At 37.3% G+C, this 14,940-nt stretch overlaps 1 protein-coding gene across 5 annotated transcripts in view; it reads left to right on the top strand.

Annotated features, from left to right (window-relative positions):
* The window catches only part of KHDRBS2 (KH RNA binding domain containing, signal transduction associated 2), a 590,645-nt gene extending 584,574 nt beyond the window's left edge, over nucleotides 1-6,071 (top strand). For all 5 annotated transcript variants that reach the window (XR_011996703.1, XR_011996704.1, XR_011996706.1 and 2 more), the window contains one exon: nucleotides 5,861-6,071. The gene's annotated coding sequence lies outside the window, so the exon portion shown is untranslated. The remainder of the gene's footprint in view (nucleotides 1-5,860) is intronic.
* Nucleotides 6,072-14,940: the final 8,869 nt, after the last annotated feature.

The raw sequence follows: 14,940 nt of genomic DNA, 5'->3' as shown, positions 1-14,940 counted from the left end.
TGTAACTGATGTTGCAGAGTTATAAAGACAAAGATAATATTATTCTAAAAAATAACTCCTTAATGACATAGAAACTATGAATCCAGGCATTTAACTAATCTTGCTGATAAAAAGTATTCAATTAAAACCCCAAGTCCTGGCACAGAAATTTGTCTGCTAAAATTAATATCTATCCACATTAAGGTTCACACCATACAACCAGACTGTTGAAAGTCTCATCATTTCTCTCATGCCTTTAGACGATTTTGATCTAAGTTTATCTTCATATCCCCATTGCAAACATGAAATATGAGGACAGGACACAATTCAGTTCCATGTGCTATGTGTCTGTAGTACTTGAACTTCAAAAAAATCCCATCAAAAGGCTCAAAGTAAAGTACACTTTACTAAGTGTACTTAGTAAACTTACTCTTGATTAGTAACTATACTGTTCATTTGCTCTGAAAAGATTTACCATCCTTTGAGTATCAAAACCTCTCATGTACAGACAATATAATATTACAAATAGGGAGAAAAGGAAACAACAAAGAGGCCCAGTAAATCCTCACTTCCCCTTCCCCCACCACAGCTGCTTCCACCATTACCCAACTCAACTCTGACTTAGATCCAAGAAAGGGGCATCTGAAATCACAGGGACTTTCCAGTCTTTGTTTGCCAACAGGCTAGTATTTTTTTTCTAGAAATTCTTAAACTTAGACATTTGATATTATGACACCAGAAAATTAAAGTGTACTTTTTTGAAAAATATGGATGCAGTGAAGTCATAAGAGAATAACTGAATAGGAAGAAATGAGGTTCTTGGGAAGTCAGTAGGAAAAAAATTAATCTCAGGCACAAGAATTTTGAATAAGCAAACTCGAGTTTCATAAGCAGAGAATTAAATACTGGTGGAAATTCAAGAGAGGGCTTTTTTTCTTCCCGACAGTTAGATATAAAATAGGTAATAATTGAAAGAAACTTGAATAGTTGAGACAAGTTAAGAGACTGATGCAATAATCCAGATGTTGTTCATTTATCAAAAGCAATTTATAAGGATTCTCGGTACTAATGGCACTTTATTAGATACAAATTAATGCTTACTTGAACTAGGGCAGTGACTACAGAAATGGAAACGATCCTACTGAATATTAATAAAATGATTAAGCCAGCTCAGTGCCCATTTTTTCTTGAGGCCTTTATTCCTACATTTACTAGACTTTACATATTTGAAATGCATTCACAGTTTTGGGATTCTTTCCTAAAATAAACTGCATTAAGAGTCATGGGAAGAATTCGGCTAATAGTTGCCAATCAACTGCTTGTCATTCTGTACCAAGATGACATATTTTTCTGAGTGAAACAGCACTAAGTTGTAAAGATGAAGGGGAGGAAGGTTGGTGGGGAGCAGTGTTACTCCCTCCAGGTTTTATCAAAGGCTGTATTTCTGTCAGTCACCAGAGAATTGAAATCCATCCCAGTCCTATAAGAATGCTTTTAGTGAGTTGTGAGCATGTTCATTAAAATAAATGAATGAGCTAAATGGCCACCATTATTGATCATTTCTGCCCTGTAGCTTTAGACTGGAAATGGTTTTCAAGGGTCCTAAAAGTGATTTCCCATGGTTTTTTTTTTTTTTTTTTTTTTTTTTTGGTTGGTTGGTTAGTTTTTGTTATGTTTTTTCTTTTTTTTTTAATTTTTATTTATTTATAATAGTCACATAGAGAGAGAGAGGCAGAGACACAGGCAGAGGGAGAAGCAGGCTCCATGCACCCGGAGCCCGACGTGGGATTCGATCCCGGGTCTCCAGGATCGCGCCCTGGGCCAAAGGCAGGCGCCAAACAGCTGTGCCACCCAGGGATCCCTTGTTATGTTTTTTCTTAATTTCATCTGCAGCACCATGGACTCAACTCATACTAGCCACATCTGATCTGTTCCATCAGGGCACTGGGAGTAACTGTTAATGAATAAATGAAGTGCATTTGAAAGACTTTTTTTAAAAAAGACTTTTCTAATCCTTCTGTATAATTTAAAATTTAAACAAATTGTTAGAAACCTCAGTTGTAGCTCCATTTCTGACTTTGGCTTAAAATATAAATCTAAAAAAATAAATCTAAATGATCCAAGAAATCTAAAAATAAGGCTGAGAAGTAAAATCTCTCAGTCACTCTCCTAGCTTATCAACATAACATTCACCACTTAGAATTGTTAAAGTTATATTAATTACAATTACATGCTTTTCAGTATTTTATAAAATTGTTAGGTGATATAAATGAAATGAGTTTTCTTTTATGTAAGATAAAAGATCCTTTTTGGAAGGATAATGTATTTAAATATAATCAGTGGTCATATTTGTCTATTTTAAGTGCTTGATTAATATAAAAGTATCCCAATCTATATGTTAATATATACTTTTTTATGAAGAAATGTCCATGGACTCCCATTTTTATTTCCTTAGTCCTACAATCAACAAACATTTGTTGATACAGCTGTTTTGTGTTAAATGCAGTACAAGGCACCGTGTATGTGAGGGTGTATAAGACAGAGCTCCTCATTTTCAAGGAATTGACAATTAAAGTGGTGCATGCAGACGAAAGACAATTCATTAAACTGATACATGCAGAAAAATGTAAAAAGTGCTATCATGAAATGAGCATTTAGGAGAATACATAAGTCAGAGTAAGGGTTTTGTATCTTTTTTCCAGTATATTTAAAATCCTGACAAAGGGACGCCTGGGTGGCTCAGCAGTTAAGTATCTGCCTTTGGCTTAGGGCATGATCCTGAAGTTCCAGGAATGAGTCCCACATCAGGCTCCCTACAGGGAGCCTGCTTCTCCCTCTGCCTATGTCTCTGCCTCTCTATGTCTCTCTTGAATAAATAAATAAAATCTTAAAAATACATACATAAAATAAAATAAAATCCTGACAAAATCTCAGAAATATCCTATGAAAAATGGCATGTGTCTTCTATAAATTGTTCAATATCCTCATGGTATCTAAAGGGCTTGAAGAAATCTACAGTAACTACCAGTTTCTTTTTACATAAATTCATTAAATATCTCCCCATTCTGACATTCCTATGAAATCTTTAAAACCTACCACATTTTATTTGAGGATTATCTTCTTGAGTCAAAATTCTTGTTTCTCCCCCTTTCTTTCCCAATTTTCTCCTAAATAAGTCTAGAAGCAGTTCTTTTATTTCACTGATAAATATGATTTATCTGCTTTTGAAAGAAAAAAAAAAGAAACCCTGAAAAACCTGTGGTGCATTTTCTGCTTCAGTAAATGGGTCACACTTTGTCAAATCCTGAATATATTAAGCTTTTGTGAAGTTCTGTTTCTCTCAAATAGGAGGTTGCTACACTGGATATCAAAGGGTAATTTATTTTGTTCTAAGGAGGCTTTTACTCAGTTTGCTTTTTTTTTACCTCATAAAGATAACTCAGATAAATTAGAATGTTTAAAGAAGGAAAATATTGGTTTTCATTTTTATTTGTGAAATTGCATGCTACCCTTCATATATGGAGATTTTGTTTTGTTTTGTTTTGTTTTGTTTTGTTTGTTTTGTTTTGGAGATGTTTATTTATTCAATTATTCAATTTATTCAATTCAATTTATTTCAAATTGAGATCTGTAAGATATCTGCTTTGTTAATTTTCTAGTGGCAGTGATGAATTTGATGCAATCCATCCCAAAGGAAAATGGCCCTGTCAGAAAGTAACTTCTACCAACAGGGAGATCAGAATTTGCCATCCTCATAGGGACTGACCTGAAAGCATTGGTGCCAACAAATATAGCTATAAATAAATGGAGGTAGAAAGTATATGTAATCAAGAATATGACATTCACAAACACTTTCCTGGACATATTTAATTGGACCTAACCATTTACTTTTTGTATCCAAACTACTTTTCAAAATTGTTTATGCTATGACTTTCTTAGGAGGAACTAATGCCATTCTGTCAAACTTTTCAACTAAAATGATAAAATGCAATATGTACACATACTAATGTGAGAAAAATTTTGTTCTAATAAAGACCCTAGTACCATGTCTGGAATACCACAAGTGCTCATTAAGTATGTTCTTCCTCTATTTCTCCATGAGATTTATCATGATAAATTATTTTGAGTGGGCTTATTTCTCATATTAGGACCATTCCAAGTGCCACATGACACAGTTTTTCAAACGATCATTTGGTATTAAAATAATAGTCCAGTTACTAGGTATATTAAACTTTATTTCAACTCACAAATTTCTGCTGGCCACACTCACATTAGTTGGTGCAAGTCTTTTCACAAACATAGTCGTTCCCATTTTCTTTCCGAACATTTTCATCATGCTGAAAGCAACATCAGCAGCCCTGTGAAAGGAATAAATGGGCATGTAAGTGGACACTGATACTGACATCTGGGAAGCAACTTTTACCTTCCCCATTTCATCTGTTTCCATGTCTTTTTCAAATCCTATATTTACATCTCCAGAGACTTTCACAGTCTTCCAACCAGTTATCAGTTGGGTGCTCTTATTGATTCATCTATGGCTTTCATCTCTCCTCCAATTTCAACCAAATGCCCATTTTTGAGGAGAAAAACCTTTGAAATTAATTCAAAATCCAAGCACATGCTGACAATTTGTGCTTTCCCCACAACTACCATCCTAGATTCTCGTCTCTGCTGCTTCACATGTAAGTGGTTGACATTGCTTACCTCCTTCCTCCAGTCCCCTTTCACCAGATCACCCTACTGACTGAAAGCTTCAGAGGCATTTCTGCCATATTGTTGCTCCCAGCTTAAAAAAACTTAATTGATCTCCCATTTCTTTCAAATCAAATTTTCCTAGTTTGCACTTAAGGTCCAATACTAACTCATCTTTAAATGCCACTGATATATTTATTTATATCAACTCAACAGTTTTAACTCAACAGATAGCCCTGTATACAAAGTCATGACCACATATATTGATAGTTAAATTTAGCTCAGCCACCGTTTTGGAAGAATTTTCTGACCCATTCCCCTTTTTTCTGATGTGGGTTAGGTATACCTCCCCTCTTAGAGTACCTCCAACAAATCCATCAGAAAATGGAACACTGTATTGTCATTTTTTGCTTATTTGTCTCTATCCTCCACTAGGATGTAAATTTCTAATGGGCAGAAACATGTCCTATCCATCTTTATAGCTCTAATATCTACCATGTAATTGGCACATAGGAAATGCTGAAAAATGATTACTGAAAGAATGACATTACCTACGTTAGGGCTGTATTTCTGATTCCAAAAACTTACTTATATGTCTCTTCTAGGTAAAAAGCTGCTTTTTGCTTTCTTTTTCTTTTACCTCATAAACTCTCAAATGTAACCTCTTTGGAAATAGTCAGATGTTCATCAAAGAAAGGGAAAGATATGACTTGAGTTTCCAACTTAAAATAATTTGTTTCTAAAGCAATAGTGCCTCTCACTAAGGAGTCTTAAAAGCCACAGAACCAAGAGACAGGTAGTATATGCTGACATAAGCCTCCAATACTCAGCTCAGCCCTAGATATGATGCACTGAACTCCAAGATGTCATTCTTTGGTACAGTCTATATTCCCCATACGTAGAGCCCAGCTCTTCCTTTTTAGTGATATGATGAAATATGTCCCTTGCTCATCACTGTTGTTGTTGTTTCCTGGCCACTCTCTTCTCTTTCCCAATGTCCAAGGACCCCTAAAACAGATAATCTGCTCCACTGATACCTATTCTGCAATTCTTCATTGCAGGCATCAGCTCCGAATTTACTCTGCTCTATAAGTATACACTGTATTGTTGCCATAATATGACCCATTATTGTATGTGAGAATTTCCCAAGAAAGCTTTTCTCAATCATGTACCTCTGGTTCGGTTCTAGGTACTTTCCTCGAAAGACCATCCTTTTTACTGCTGAAGACATTGGAAATCTTCAATAGTTGGAGCTGGGGCCTTCACCAGAAAGCTGTCTTTTACCTATGTCTTTGCTCTACCTTTCACTCCTGAAATCAATTCTGGTACAAGTATGATCTTCAGCTATCAGGCCGTATCATACAGCTGTAAAATTTGAAAATAAACAGGTGTTTAAAATATGTGCATATCTACGTTTCTTTCTACTAGTCTCATTTCTTTCCAGCTCAGTATAGTGTTTAACAACTAATTCAAAAGGCAGGAGTAAGATTGTAAAAAATGAAATTTTCAGTCATTTTCACTCATTTCATAGACCTGTCATGGGCACGATATGAAGGCACACACAAGTTCTGTCTTTCCACAACATCAGCTTTATTCAGTCATAAAGCAAGGTTAACATAATTACAAAGCAGGTTCATGATTCCAAACTCAATGACATTTCACCACATGATTAACTTGGCTTCTTACCTGGCACACAGAGCATAACACAAGACAAATCACACAACAAACAAGATACACAGCGGGTAGGAAGTTAACGAACCAAACACTGCTCGTGGGCGCACAGTTGAGATAAGTAAGGCCTCTGTCTGGTCTGAGTCAGCTCTCAGCACTTACTGTTTATGATGTTCAAGCAGTGAAGGATCTCGGTTCTTTTCAGAGATCAGTCAGGCAGAGCCTTTGGTGGCAGCTGCCTTTTTTAAGGGTCATACATAGAGATGTCATGTCTGAAGAGTCTGACAGTTTGCTACAAAAATCTTCCCCTTTTAAAGAGATTTAATCAGTCTTGGGCCCCTGCAGACCTCCTCTGCTTCTGCTTGTTATCGGTTTTGGGGTGTTGTCAGCTGGTGCTGGTCTAAGCATTATTTCGTAGCTACAGTGCCCTACACTGCTTGCATCACTGCCTGACACAGGCCCCTGCTTGACATGACTGACTCCATCTTGCTCCCTACAAGACCGTTTTATCAATACATAATTTTGCTATCCCTTTGAATTGATAGGAGTTAATTTTCAAATTCCTTTCTGAGTATTTTTAAATGTGTACTGATCCACAAACATGTAAATGGTTGAAAGAACTATTTGAGAGAAACCATTAACTCACATAATTCCTATGTGTAGGAATATGAGACCACTGTAAGATTATATTTGACAAAGCAAGATCTGTAAAAATGTATTTCTACTGACAGTAATATGGATCTTATAAGGAAATTTGAAGTTTATCTAATAAATTTAAATCTAATACATCTAACAGCTAATACTTTTCAGAGAAGTAAGGTTTCATCATTCCCTTTACCTTTATTTTCAAACACATTCATCCTTATTCACAGATTATATGTGCTATACTTTAAAATTCAGCTTTATAGCACCCTAGTTTTTCCATATTATTATTATTGATCAGTCCATCTCAGAACATACAAACCTCTTTAAAACAAACATAGACCTAATGCCCCAGAACTCATTTGCCCAAAAGTAAACTTTGTAAATTCCCTGCAGTCACCTTCAGAGTTGCTTTTCTAAAAAGCTGTGCTTTGCTCACAAAAAGGCCATTTCTTCTCAAAGCATGTCTATACTGAATGAATGCTGAATCGTGTATCCTTCTTGATTAGTAGGAATGGAATCTTGTTTTTCTTCTCTTTGCCACAAAATAACAAAGAATGCCAATATTTAGCCATGCGGGTGATGTAAGAAGATATGGCAAAGTAAGGCCTGCAAAACTGCCTAAAAACATTGTATTATTTAAATAAAGTTTGGAGCATGGTTCCTTTACTGTTTGAAACAGTGAGGGCTGCTCAATAATGCTTGTAAGTATATTTCTTGCTTCATTCCATGGTGGAAAATGTGAGCCTTTGCTGACTTTGAAGACTCAGGTGAGAAAAGTTCAGATTAGAACAAATAAGTGAAAAATCACACATGCCCTACAGAAGGACAACAAACAACTAGTTTCTTTGTAATTCTGGCTACAAGGAGGACAATATGAACAATATTGCCTCTAAAATTTCAGACATTAAAACACTGGGTGGATTAGAACAGCTTCAGAATTAGTAGCTGAGGTAATTTCCCCATCTTCATTGTTTTTATAGATCAGGCTTGACTATAAAAGCCTGATTAGCTTGTGCTAATTAGACAGAATAAAAGAAACATCTATAGGAAAACTGGAAATCTAATGAACATTTTACATGTTTTAGTCCTTGGGATCACACAAAAAAAATTATATTACATTTGCCTGTTCTTGAAAGATTTTTAAAAGAAACTGGAATAATATAAAATCCCAGGTGATCGAGACTAAGAGCCAAATAAGAACTGCATACAATACACACAATATGCATACAATGTATGCTAAGAGAATTCAGAGGTGAGAGCAATCCTGGAGGAATGAAGTCCAAGAAGGCTCATGGAGTCTTAGACACGTAGACAAGGAAAAGGAGCATTTCAGCCATGCAGCTTGTTCAGTGGAATGGAGATGGAGCCATATTGTTTGGGAGCAAACAATTTGGTTGGAGCAAAGGATTAATTTATGGAAGTAAGAAAAACAGAACTGAAGAGATGTGTAGGGATCAACTCGTCGGGTTCCTTGGAGCAATGGCGTTTGAACAGCAGGGAGATATTTACTCAACAAATAAGTGCCTGCCATGTGAGAGATTGTTGCAGTGGGCACTAAACAGATATCTCTGAAAAAGATGTTTGAGCTTGAGGAGAGGGAAAGGGGGATACATTTGACTGAACAATACAGAAAAGACTGCCACAAAGATAGATCAGCTTAAGTTGTATTAAATTAACCCAAGCAAAAATGGATACACACGTGACAATAGAACACAAACTGTAGGAGATGCATGTGAGAGATGTTATGAAGGAAGAAGAAACTGGACTGAATGGTGGAAAGTGTGGGAAGAGGAATAGAAAGTTAAGCAGATAAATTGGTTGGGTATTAAAGGAGATTATGCTTCGGGATTTAAAGTATGTGCAATGCAATTCTGATGTTAACAATCCAAATTCAGTCAAACTTCACAGGTTAAGGACACAGTCCCCTACAAGACCACTTTCCCTCTAGCCTTGAGCTCTTGGGTTCCCAGACCACCCATATGTGGGACCAAGGGGCTACAAATTTGAAGGTGCCCACTATCTCTCCAGGCTTGATAATTCACTAGAATGAATCACAGATTTCAAGAAAACACTAAAGTTAAGCATAAAAATCAGAAGAAGCAAATGAAGAAACATACAGGAAAATATGGGAACTTCCCTATCGTGAAACTTTCTGTGTCCTCAAGACGTATCACCCTCTCAAGATATTGATGAATGTCGCCGCTCAGAAAATCATTGTACATGATTTTATTATTGGAGTTTCATCATCACATAGGTATGACTGACTAAACCACTGTCTATAAAATTGAACTTAATTTCTAACCCCATCTCCTCCCCAGAGATCAGGCTGATATTACAGGACTCAAAGCCCCAAACTTCTCTACATGATTGGTCTTTCCTGAATGGCCAGCCCCCTTCCTGGCTCATCTGATTAACATAAACTATATAAAGGCACTCCAGAAGTTATCTTATTAGCAGAAATTCAGTTGTGGCTCAAAAAACCTCCAAAAATAACAAAGACAGTCCTATCATTTTGGAAATTCAAGGATTTAGAGGATTCTTCTGAAGAACCAGGACAAAGGCCACGTTCTTTACTCCAGAATACAATAAATTTGGAGTAACTGGGCTCTCTTAAGTAGACTCTCCAGTAGGCAGTTGAAGTTCCAAAACAAACTAGAGAGAAGAGAAAATCGGATTAGGGATGTGACTTCGGCCACAAAGAGAAAGATCACATGGTATTATTCAGTGTTCACAGCTACTTACCAAGGTCTACAGTCCTTGTCAAGAAGATATACATCAGAAAAGCAACCCAAACGTACACAGCATATTTTCCTAAAGAAGTCAACCCTGAGCCTGATACTAACATTAGCCTGAATCAAACAGTTCTCGCATCTTCCTTCTTTAACCAGATGTCTAAAATATGTATCTTCTATATGCATTCAAAACAAATCCCTAAAGAAAATGTGATCTAAAAAATATATAAATCCAAGACTGATATAGCAGTGACTTAAAATATTTCATTCTTGTTAGACAAATGCAAAGGTGATAAGGTCAGCATTACTAACTCTTTATTTTGTGTGTTACATACCAGCATAAGCTTAGCGATTATTATTCTATTTTGACATGTTCTCTGTTCAATTCACTGCCACAGATTACTGCAGTTATCAGCTAAGAAGAAGTAGATCAACCATCCCACTCCCTATACCTGCAATAATGCCTACATGTATTTGCCTTTGAGGATGATTGCATCTAAATGAAAAACATTATCTTTTCTCTCTTATTCAGTGACAGTGACAGAAGTGAAAACTATGTAAAAGATTTTTTCTATTTCAGTTATTTATTATTCAACTTTTGAACGATCAGAAATGGATTCCAGAAAGAATATGCCTTACTTAAAAGTAAAATATCTATAAGCAGAAAATGATAGATCATAAAATTCATTATATTTGAATATTGCTTCTATACACTTCTATAATAGACTATGGACTTGGCAAATAATATGAATGAATATTTATTATTTCAAATTAAAAATACAGTATATGTTTTATATAATCAGACCTTATATACATGCAAAATATTCATAGCTTTGTGCTTAGGAGGTATCAGAAAATGGCTTAAGACATAAGCAATTTCTGTAACATATTAAAACATACTGGCTACTAAGGACTTAAAAATATATTTTTTAATTTATTTATTTATTCATGAGAGACACACAGAGAGACAGAGCCATAGGCAGACTTAGGCAGAGGGAGAAGCAGGCTCCCTGCAAGGAGCCTGACAGGGAACTCAATCCCAGACCCCGGGATCATGCCCAGAGCCAAAGGCAGATGCTCAACCACTAAGCCATTCAGGTGTCCCTAAAAAAATATTTTTGAGTGTTTAGTTTGAATCACAAGGATTAGAACTTCCATAGGCAGCATATCTAATGTCTCAGTTTTATTCCTCTGAGAAGTAAATGCCAAAAATTAGATGTGCAAGTGATTTACTGGGAGAAATGTCTGCAGAGATAAAGAGAAGGAGTAAATCAGGAAAAGCCTTCAGATTCTGGTACACGTCTGACATCTGTGAAAGGAGAGAAGGAAGGGATAAAGGTTGGGTAGAGGAGCAGTACCTTGCCAAAGGAAAAACTGCTCATAAGCAGAACAGGCCATAATTGGCCAAAACAGGCCATAATTCTGGCCTATCAGGCCAGAATTACCTGCCTCTATACAGTATGTCTGTTGTACTCAGCTATGGGCTGGGAGCAGCCCAGGAGAGCATGTACTCTATAGGAACACTGCACTGGGTCCTAGGAATAAAACAACTAGAGGTAATTTGCCAACTACTCTTCTTGCAGCAGGTTTCCTAGAAGGGATATCTGAGCATTACACTTCAATGGCCATACAGTCTACCCTTGTATGTCTCATAAAGTCTCTCCTCCACAGATTTCCAGAAAGTATCCATTCATTCCTGTGGATCTCTCTTTCTGAGAGACTCTGTAGCCCTGTCTCTGCAGTTAGTCTTTGAGCAATAATTGTAGGTCCTGCTGATTTACCTGGTGGTATAACCCAAAAATTCATTCTTGATGATTCTAAACCCTACTCAATCATACCTTTCTTAAACTAGGATTGCTCCATATTTATTTGTTAGAGGGAGAGAGAGAGAGAACACAAGTAGGGGAAGGGACAGAGGGAGGAGAGAGAGACAGAGAAGTTGCCTCTGGATAGTGTGGTATGTGATCCAGTCTGTGGATCCTGTGGCCACTGGTCCATTCCTATGCCACATTTATTATGAAGTGGTTTCTCTGTTGGATAGTGTTATGAGGAATTCAATGCCTATAGGTCAGACTTTTAGTAAACCTCCGGACAGTGATGCTGACTAAATCTCTGTGGAAAGGAAAGTCAAATCCATAAGTGTACCCATATTCATAAGAGATAGTTATTCCTGTGAGAGTGAATTCCTGGATCAGAATGCAGCATCCCCAGTGTAACTGAATTGTTAAGAAGCATTAGATTGGTATTTTTGCTGGAAGATTTGAGATGTGGCAGTAGCTGGTTCAGTCTTGGCAAATGGGAATCCATGCTACAGGGCAAATTTGTAGCCCCATCTCTGCTATTGTGACTACTCTGTTCATATGTCCATTATGCAATTCTGGGATAGTTGATGACAAAAGCTGGGGAAAGTCATTAGCCAAATAATTTTGTGTACGTAGGTATGTAGTACCTCTGCATTGGAAAACGATTTGTTGTTGGCATTGACTTAGGATGCAAAAATCTCCAGACTCTTTGTCTCCTCCCATGTGACTCTTCACATTTTCTACTCCAGACTGCCTTATCTTCACTATTCTAATCCTTTTATTTTCCAGTCCTAGGTCATTGCCCCTGCCCAAGAATCTATATATGTTTTCACATGAGGTCACTCTTCTTTCCCCATAAAGTAGATAAACATGTGCATTTCCCATGAGGAAAGATTATCCTCTCCACTGAATTTCTAAGCCACCCCAAATGTACTATAATGTAGCCAACATCAATTTTCAGATTACACCCATGTACAAACTGATCTATCCATAAGCCAAACTCAGGATTTTTTGCCTTTTTTTGGGTGGTCATATGGAATCCCAACTCCCCACCCCACCCCCCAAATCAGGCCTCTGATGAAAGCTGGGGGAGGAGCATTGTGCAACTTTGATGGGTGACATAGTGGTTTGGGATACCTGCTTATACATTATACTCATGTCTTCTAGTCCTTCTCAGGCTCAACCAGGATGTACTATTACCATTTTATGATGGAATGCTGATGGACCTGCTCAACTTTATGACTTAGTAGGTCCAAGAGAGCTCAGTTATAATGAATAGTTCTGAATGTATGGTCACTTGTTACACTATGGACAAGAGTTCTGTCTCCACCAGGGCTCAATAACATAGCAGGGGGGGTTTCTGAGGAGGCATATGCTCCTTCGCTGCAGGTGGTATTGCCTTGCTTCAATCCCAGAGTGGTAATTTTCCCACTAGGGTTTATAAATCCCACACTGCATCATTATCCACCACTGACATATCCTATACCATAGGATCTGCCACAAAGTCTGAAGAAATCTTCACAGTCTACACTTGCTGCATTATCGTATCATTCCTCATTTTTACTTTCTGCTATGTGTACATGTTAAGCAGTACCCTTATTGATTATCCATCTATTCTGCTCCTTGAGATGCCACTAACCATCCCCACAGCTCATTGCAAGTCAAGGTCCCATGGCTGTCAGTCAGCCTTTCCAGTCATTATAGAAACTGTGATGCCCTAGCTTCAGGCAATTAAGCACTTCCAAATGGGATCTATTCCTTCAAGTCCCAATATACCCTCTGCTCTTACTGAACCCCATTCTGTGAGTACTTCTCTTACCATCATCTTTGGCCTTCAGATGAGAGCCGCCGTTGAAGTTCTCAGTGATGCTGATACTCTTAACATGGGCATATACTTTTTTTTTTTTTCAGTTCACAATAAAAGAGAGGAAGGCACAGAGATTTCCCATATAGTTCCTGCTCCTACATGTGCACATCCTCTGCCATTATCAACATCATTCATTACACTGGTACATTTGTTACCAAGGATGAACTTATATTGACACATCATAATCACCCACCATGGGTGCATTCTTAATGACCTTAATGAATCATGTGTCCTCTAGGCTCTTTCATGCAACAAAACCCTCTGGTTGGTCTTCTGGTCTTACATAATATATTCATTTCAGCATGTTCATGTCTCTGAGCTTTTATGGTTTTTTTACTTCTTTCTCCACTGTCTACCAGGGAAACTCAATCAGATCCACAGATCCACTCTGGTATAGGATCTCATTTTTTCCAGGCTTCCAAGAGCAACTCTAACACTGAGTTCACCAAATCCCCTAGGGTCCTTGCTATAGTGTTAAAGCCTATGTTCCAAGAAAGACACCCAAGTCAGTGAATTCTTGAATATTTAGACTTACATCCTAGCCTACTTGACCAAGATTCCTCAAAATCCAGCCCACTCCTTAGATCCAGCTGAAACATGCTGACTCATCTTTACAACTCCTTTGGATATAAAATATTTCATCCATCATTAGGCTTAGCTCATCTCTACTCAGATTATGCTGAGATTTAACCCAAATTATGGGCCTAGAAGCCAGGAGAGAAAGTGGGCTACTCTTTAAGGAACATCTTTGTCTTGTAGAGGAGAGACCTTTATAGTGTCTTTACTGATCCTGATATGCCATCCCTTAACAGAAAGGGATAGTTTCAGGGCACCTGGCTGGCTCAGTTAGTTAAGCGCACTAATCCTGATCTCCAGGTCACGAGTTCAAGCCCCACAGTGGGTGTAGAGAATATTAAAAAAAAAAAAAAGACTAAAGAAAGGGGTAGTTTCTCTTGAAAAGATCTAAGTCAAAAAAAAAAAGAAAGAAAGAAAAGATCTAAGTGTCACTGATCCATGGCTTTCACATTTATTTTAATCTTTAAGAGGTAAATGTTATTATTTCTACTTTGCAATGAAGTTTAGCTCAAAGTTATTGACTGACTTTACAGAACCACACATCTTATAAATAGCAGAGCTAGAATGATAATTCAAAAACATCTGGTTCCATGGAGGCCTGGGTGGCTCAGCAGTTGAGCATCTGCCTTTGGCTCAGGACATGATCCCGGGTCCAGGGATCAAGTCCCTCATGGGGCTCCCTGTGGGGAGCCTGCTTATCCTTCTGCCAGTGTCTCTACCTCCCTCCCTCTGTGTATGAATAAACAAATAAAATCTTTAAAAAACAAAAAAGCAAAAAAACAAAAAATAAAAACATCTGGTTCCAGAGACATGATGCCTCTCCAATAAGACTATAATAACTAACACTCCGGTTCGTTATAGGAACTTTGGAAAGAATAGATACTGTTTTAAATATATACCATATATGAACTCTCAATTAAAACAACCAGTAATATCACTAAAGAAATAGGCCTTCTTAGTCTATATGTGAGAAATT

This window comes from Vulpes vulpes, chromosome 1 (genome assembly GCF_048418805.1).
Source record: "Vulpes vulpes isolate BD-2025 chromosome 1, VulVul3, whole genome shotgun sequence".
Lineage (NCBI taxonomy): Eukaryota > Metazoa > Chordata > Mammalia > Carnivora > Canidae > Vulpes > Vulpes vulpes.
Note: the sequence above shows the minus strand (reverse complement) of the source record. Positions and strands in the feature narration are given on the sequence as shown.